At 40.6% G+C, this 8,160-nt stretch overlaps 1 non-coding gene across 1 annotated transcript; it reads right to left on the bottom strand.

Annotated features, from left to right (window-relative positions):
• Positions 1–1,224: 1,224 nt before the first annotated feature.
• Positions 1,225–1,332, bottom strand: LOC112745564 (small nucleolar RNA R71). Its single transcript, XR_003173484.1, has one exon. It is a non-coding gene; the product is annotated as a small nucleolar RNA R71 (small nucleolar RNA).
• Between the last annotated feature and the right edge of the window lie 6,828 nt (positions 1,333–8,160).

Here is an 8,160-nt window from a genome sequence, read left to right as displayed (position 1 = left end):
AAAATAACATCATCAATTAATATTTTGATTCAAAAATTTCAAGTTTGTTACTTACTTGTTAAGAAAGATTCAAACTTTAAGTTCTAGAATCATATCTTGTGATTTCTTGTGAATCAAGTCATTAATTGAGATTTTAAAAATCAAATCTTTTTCAAAAACTAATTTCTATCATATCTTTTCAAAAATATCTTCTTATCTTACCTTTTTCAAAAAAGTGATTGCAAAATATCTTTTCTAACTTCCTAACTTCTTATCTTTTCAAAATTTGTTTCAACTAACTAACTAACTTTTTGTTTGTTTCTTACCTTTTTCAAAACTACCTAACTAACTCTCTCTCTCTAATTTTCGAAAAAATCTTCCCTCTTTTTCAAAATTTCTTTTTAATTAGACTAATTAATTTTTTTTATTTGAATTTTCGAAAAACTACTAACCTTTTTCAAAAACTATTTTCGAAAATCACTAACTCTTTTTAAAAATAATTTTCGAAAATTCTCTTCCTCTCTCATCTTATTCTATTTATTTATTCATCCACTAACATCTCTTCCTCACATCACTCACCAAATTCGAACCCCGTCTTCTATATGTGTTCGAATTTTTTTTCTTCTTTTCTTCTTCTACTAACAATAAGGAACCTCTTTACTGTGACATAGAGGATTCCTCTTCCTTTCTTTTTCTCCTCTCTTTCTTATGAGCAGGGACAAAGAAAAAGGCATTCTTGTTGAAGCTGATCCAGAACCTGAAAGGACTCTGAAGAGAAAACTAAGAGAAGCTAAATTACAACAATCCAGAGACAACCTTATTAAAAATTTCGAACAAGTAAAGGAGATGGCAGCCGAACCCAACAACAATAATGCAAGGAGAATGCTTGGTGACTTTACTGCACCTAATTCCAATTTACATGGAAGAAGCATCTCCATTCCTGCCATTGGAGCAAACAACTTTGAGCTGAAACCTCAGCTAGTTTCTCTGATGTAGCAGAACTGCAAGTTTCATGGACTTCCATCTGAAGATCCTTTTCAGTTCTTAACTGAATTCTTGCAGATATGTGATACTGTTAAGACTAATGGAGTAGATCCTGAAGTCTACAGGCTCATGCTTTTCCTTTTTGCTGTAAGAGACAGAGCTAGAGTGTGGTTGGACTCTCAACCCAAAGATAGCCTGAACTCTTGGGATAAGCTGGTCACAGCTTTCTTAGCCAAGTTCTTTCCTCCTCAAAAGCTGAGCAAGCTTAGAGTGGATGTTCAAACCTTCAGACAGAAAGAAGGTGAATCCTTCTATGAAGCTTGGGAAAGATACAAGCAGCTGACCAAAAACTGTCCTTCTGACATGCTTTCAGAATGGACCATCCTGAATATATTCTATGATGGTTTATCTGAGCTATCAAAGATGTCATTGGATACTTCTGCAGGTGGATCCATTCACTTAAAGAAAATGCCTGCAGAAGCTCAAGAACTCATTGACATGGTTGCTAATAACCAGTTCATGTACACTTCTGAGAGGAATCCTGTGAGTAATGGGACGCCTATGAAGAAGGGAGTTCTTGAAATTGATACTCTGAATGCCATATTGGCTCAGAACAAAATATTGACTCAGCAAGTCAATATGATTTCTCAGAGTCTGAATGGAATGCAAGCTGCATCCAACAGTACTCAAGAGGCTTCTTATGAAGAAGAAGCTTATGATCCTGAGAACCCTGCAATAGCAGAGGTAAATTACATGGGTGAACCATATGGAAACACCTATAATCCATCATGGAGAAATCATCCAAATCTCTCATGGAAGGATCAAAGGCCTCAACAAGGCTTTAATAATGGTGGAAGAAACAGGTTTAGCAATAGCAAGCCTTTTCCATCATCCACTCAGCAACAGACAGAGAACTCTGAACAAAGTACCTCTAATTTAGCAAACTTAGTCTCTGATCTATCCAAGGCCACTGCAAGTTTCATGAATGAAACAAGGTCTTCCATTAGAAATTTGGAAGCACAAGTGGGCCAGCTGAGTAAAAGGATCACTGAAATCCCTCCTAGTACTCTCCCAAGCAATACAGAAGAGAATCCAAAAGGAGAGTGCAAGGCCATTGACATAAGCACCATGGCCGAACCTGTAAGGGAAGGAGAGGACGTGAATCCCAAGGAGGAAGACCTCCTGGGACGTCCAGCGATCAATAAGGAGCTTCCCTCTGAGGAACCTAAGGAATCTGAGACTCATCTAGAGACCATAGAGATTCCATTGAACCTCCTTATGCCATTCATGAGCTCTGATGAGTATTCCTCTTCTGAAGAGAAAGAGGATGTTACTGAAGAGCAAGCTGCCAAGTTCCTTGGTGCAATCATGAAGCTAAATGCCAAATTATTTGGTATTGAAACTTGGGAAGATGAACCTCCCTTGTTCACCAATGAACTAAGTGATCTGGATCAACTGACATTGCCTCAGAAGAAACAGGATCCTGGAAAGTTCATAATACCTTGTACCATAGGCAACATGATCTTTAAGGCTCTATGTGACCTTGGTTCAGGAATAAACATCATGCCCCTCTCTATAATAGAGAAACTGGGAATCTATGGGGTGCAAGCTGCTAAAATCTCATTAGAGATGGCAGACAATTCAAGAAAATAGGCTTATGGACAAGTAGAGGACGTGTTAGTAAAGGTTGAAGGCCTTTACATCCCTGCTGATTTCATAGTCCTGGATACTGGAAAGGAAGAGGATGAATCCATCATCCTAGGAAGACCTTTCCTAGCCACAGCAAGAGCTGTGATTGATGTGGACAGAGGAGAATTGATCCTTCAATTAAATAAGGACAACCTTGTGTTTACAACTCAAGGATCTCTCTCTGCATCCATGGAGAGGAAGCAGAAAAAGCTTCTCTCAAAGCAGAGTCAACCAAAGCCCCCACAGTCAAACTCTAAGTTTGGTGTTGGGAGGCCACAACCAAACTCTAAGTTTGGTGTCAAACCCCCATATCCAAACTCTAAGTTTGGTGTTGGGAGGTCTCAACAAAGCTCTGCACATCTGTGAGGCTCCATGAGAGCCCACTGTCAAGCTATTGACATTAAAGAAGTGCTTGTTGGGAGGCAACCCAATGTTTATTTATCTAATTTTATTTTTGTTTTTCATGTTTTCTTAGGTTCATGATCATGTGGAGTAACAAAATAAACGAAAAATTTAGAAACAGAATAAAAAAACAGCGGAAGAAAAATCACACCCTGGAGGAAGCACCTGTCTGGCGTTCAACGCCAGAACAGAGCATGGTTCTGGCGCTGAACGCCCAAAATGGGCAGTATCTGGGCGCTGAACGCGCAAAATGGGCAGCATCTGGGCGCTGAACGCCAGAATTGCACCCTGGAGAAGAGTTGGCGCTGAACGCCTAGAACAAGCATGGTTCTGGCGTTCAACGCCAGAAATGGGCAACAAATGGGCGTTGAACGCCCAAAATGGGCACTAACCTGGCGTTGAACGCCCAGAGTTGTGTGCAAGGGCATTTACATGCCTAATTTGGTGCAAGGTTGTAAATCCTTGAACACCTCAGGATCTGTGGACCCCACAGGATCATCTCACGATCTGTGGACCCCACAGGATCATCTCAGGATCCGTGGAACCCACAGGATCCCCACCTACCTCCACTCACTCTCTTCTCTCTTCTCAATCATCCTCTATTCCCAATAAACACTCTTCCCTATTAACCCTTCACCACTCACATCCACCCACTCTTCCCCATAAACCTACTCAATAAACTCCACCTACCTTCAAAATTCAAATCAATTTCCCACCCAAACCCACCCATATGGCCAAACTTTAACCCCCCCTCCCTTCCCTATATAAAGCCTTCCATTCTTCCTCATTTTCACACAACACAACCCTCTCTTCTCTTCTTGGCCGAAACACACCTCCCCCCTCTTCTCCATCTTTTCTTCTTCTTCTTCATCTAATTCTTTATTTTCTTGCTTGAGGGCGAGCAATATTCTAAGTTTGGTGTGGTAAAAGCATAAGCTTTTTGCTTTTCCATTACCATTGATGGCACCTAAGACCGGAGAATCCTCTAGAAAAGGGAAAGGGAAGACAAAAACTTCCACCTCCGAGTCATGGGAGATGGAAAGATTCATCTCCAAAGCTCATCAAGACCACTTCTATGATGTTGTGGCCAAGAAGAAGGTGATCCCCGAGGTCCCTTTCAAACTCAAAAGAAATGAGTATCCGGAGATCCGACATGAAATTCAAAGAAGAGGTTGGGAAGTTCTAAATAATCCCATCTAACAAGTCGGCATCCTAATGGTTCAAGAGTTCTATGCCAATGCATGGATCACCAAGAACCATGATCATAGTAAGAACCCGGATCCAAAGAACTATGTTACAATGGTTCGGGGGAAATACTTGGATTTTAGTCCGGAAAATGTGAGGTTGGCGTTTAACTTGCCTATGATGCAAGGAGATGAACGCCCCTACACTAGAAGGGTCAACTTTAATCAAAGGTTGGACCAAGTCTTCATGGACATATGTGTGGAAGGAGCTCAATGGAAGATTGACTCCAAAGGCAAGCCGGTTCAACTAAGAAGATTGGACCTCAAGCCTGTGGCTAGAGGATGGTTGGAGTTCATCCAACGCTCCATCATCCCCACTAGCAACCGATCTGAAGTTACTGTGGATCGGGCCATCATGATCCATAGCATCATGATTGGAGAAGAAGTAGAGGTTCATGAAGTCATCTCCCTTGAACTCTACAAAATAGCCGAAAAGCCCTCTCCTGGGGCAAGGCTAGCTTTTTCTCATCTTATCTGCCATCTATGTTACTCAGCTGGAGCTTCCATAGAAGGAGACATTCACATTGAGGAAGAGAAGCCCATCACTAAGAAAAAGATGGAGCAAGCAAGAGAGCCCATTCATGGAGCTCAAGAGGCGCAGGAAGCTCATCACCATGAGATCCCGGAGATGCCTATTGGGGGCAAATCAACACCTCCCTAGAAGAATTAAGTTCCAACATGGGACAATTAAGGGTGGAACATCAAGAGCACTCCATCATCCTTCATAAAATTAGAGAAGATCAAAAAGCAATGAGGGAGGAGCAACAAAGACAAGGAAGAGAAACGCCAAGAAGGAAACGCCATTGGACATCATTGGTTCCTCAAGAAGGAAACGCCACCATCACTAAGGTGGACTCATTCCTTGTTCTTACTTTCTCTGTTTTTCCTTTTCTCTATGTTAAGTGCTTATCTATGTTTGTGTCTTCATTACATGATCATTAGTAGTTAGTAACTTTGTCTTAAAGTTATGAATGTCCTATGAATCCATCACCTCTCTTAAATGAAAAATGTTTTAAATCAAAAGAACAAGAAGTACATGAGTTTTGATTTTATCCTTGAACTTAGTTTAATTATATTGATGTGGTGACAATGCTTCTTGTTTTCTGAATGTATGCTTGAACAGTGCATATGTCTTTTGAAGTTGTTGTTTAAGAATGTTAAATATGTTGGCTCTTGAAAGAATGATGACTAGGAGACATGTTATTTGATAATCTAAAAAATCATAAAAATGATTCTTGAAGCAAGAAAAAGCAGCAAAGAACAAAGCTTGCAGAAAAAAAAAGGGGCGAAAAAAAAAAATAGAAAGAAAGAGAAAAAGCAAGCAGAAAAAGCCAAAAGCTCTTAAAACCAAGAGGCAAGAGCAAAAAGCCAATAACCCTTAAAACCAAAAGGCAAGGGCAAATAAAAAGGATCCCAAGGCTTTGAGCATCAGTGGATAGGAGGGCCTAAAGGAATAAAATCCTGGTCTAAGCGGCTAAACCGAGCTGTCCCTAACCATGTGCTTGTGGCGTGTAGGTGTCAAGTGAAAACTTGAGACCGAGCGGTTAAAGTCAAGGTCCAAAGCAAAAAAAGAGTGTGCTTAAGAACCCTGGACACCTCTAATTGGGGACTTTAGCAAAGCTGAGTCACAATCTGAAAAGGTTCACCCAATTATGTGTCTGTGGCATTTATGTATCCGGTGGTAATACTGGAAAACAAAGTGCTTAGGGCCACGGCCAAGACTCATAAAATAGCTGTGTTCAAGAATCATCATACTGAACTAGGAGAGTCAATAACACTATCTAAACTCTGAGTTCCTATAGAAGCCAATCATTCTAAACTTCAATGGATAAAGTGAGATGCCAAAACTATTCAAGAGACAAAAAGCTATAAGTCCCGCTCATTTGATTGGAGCTATGTTTCATTGATAGTTTGGAATTTATAGTATATTCTCTTCTTTTTATCCTATTTGATTTTCAGTTGCTTGGGGACAAGCAACAATTTAAGTTTGGTGTTGTGATGAGCGGATAATTTATACGCTTTTTGGCATTATTTTTAGTATGTTTTTAGAAGAATCTAGTTACTTTTAGGGATGTTTTCATTAGTTTTCATGTTAAATTCACATTTCTGGACTTTAATATGATTTTGTGTGTTTTTGTGATTTCAGGTATTTTCTGGCTAAAATTGAGGGACTTGAGCAAAAATCAGATTCAGAGGTTGAAGAAGGACTGCTGATGCTGTTGGATTCTGACCTCCCTACACTCAAAATGTTTTTTCTGGAGCTACAGAACTCAAAATGGCGCGCTTCCAATTGTGTTAGAAATTAGACATCTAGGGATTTCCAGAAATATATAATAGTCCATACTTTGCCCAAGTTTAGACGACGCAAACTGGCGTTCAACGCCAGCTCTCTGCCCAATTCTGGCGTCCAGCGTCAGAAACAAGTTGCAAAGTGGAGTTCAACGCCCAAACTGGCACAAAAGCTGGCGTTCAACTCCAAGAATGACCTCTCCACGTGTAGACTTTAAGCTCAGCCCAAGCACACACCAGTGGGCCCCGGAAGTGGATTTATGCATCAATTACTTACTTCTGTAAACCCTAGTAGCTAGTTTATTATAAATAGGACCTTTTACTATTGTATTAGAGATCTTTGGAATCATCTTTGGATTATCTTTTGATCTATTGATCACGTTTGGGGGCTGGCCATTCGGCCATGCCTGGACCTTCATTACTTATGTATTTTCAACGGTAGAGTTTCTGCACTCCATAGATTAAGGTGTGGAGCTCTGCTGTTCCTCAAAGATTAATGCAAAGTACTACTGTTTTCTATTCAATCATCTTATTTCGCTTCTAAGATATTCATTCGCACTTCAACCTGAATGTGATGAACGTGACAATCATCATCATTCCCTATGAACGCGTGCCTGACAACCACTTCCGTTCTACCTTCGACTGAATGAGTATCTCTTAGATCTCTTAATCAGAATCTTTGTGGTATAAGCTAGATTGATGGTGGCATTCATGAGAGTTCGGAAAGTCTAAACCTTGTCTGTGGTATTCCGAGTAGGACTCTGGGATTGAATGACTGTGACGAACTCCAAACTCGCGAGTGGGTGTAGTGACAGACGCAAAAGGATAGTAAATCCTATTCCAGTATGATCGAGAACCTCCAAGATGATTAGCCATGCAGTGACAGCGCATCGGACCATTTTCACAGAGAGGAATAGAATGCAACCAACAACAAGGGTGATGCCTCCAGACGATTAGCCGTGCTGTGACAGAGCATTTGGACCAATTTCCCGAGAGGATTGAAAGTAGCCATTGGCACCGGTGACATCCTTACATAAAGCCAGCCATAGAAAGGAGTAAGATTGATTGGATGAAGACAGCAGGAAAGCGGAGGTTCAGAGGAACGAATGCATCTCCATACGCTTAGATGAAATTCTCACCAGTGATTTACATAAGTAATTCTATCCTTCTTTTATTACTAAATTTCGAAAACTACATAACTATTTTATATCCGCCTGACTGAGATTTACAAGGTGACCATAGCTTGCTTCATACCAACAATCTCCGTGGGATTCGACCCTTACTCAGGTAAGGTATTACTTGGACGACCCAGTGCACTTGCTGGTTAGTTATGCGAAGTTGTGAAGATATGTTTAGACCATGGTTCTGTGCATCCGTTTTTGGTGCCATCGCCAGGGAATAAATTTCGAACAATAATTCACAACCTGAGTAACAATTTCGCATACCAGTGATATACTGAAAATGTTTTCTGAAAACCACTGTATCTTTGTTTTATATTGAAATTGTTGAGACGCTATGCACCCGGCAGGTATGGTGGTTGCATTCTGCTTGTCGAGGTAGCAGCAGCGTAAGG

Source organism: Arachis hypogaea, chromosome 14, assembly GCF_003086295.3.
Source record: "Arachis hypogaea cultivar Tifrunner chromosome 14, arahy.Tifrunner.gnm2.J5K5, whole genome shotgun sequence".
NCBI classification, from domain to species: Eukaryota; Viridiplantae; Streptophyta; class Magnoliopsida; order Fabales; family Fabaceae; genus Arachis; species Arachis hypogaea.
This window is presented reverse-complemented; position numbering and strand designations above follow the sequence as displayed.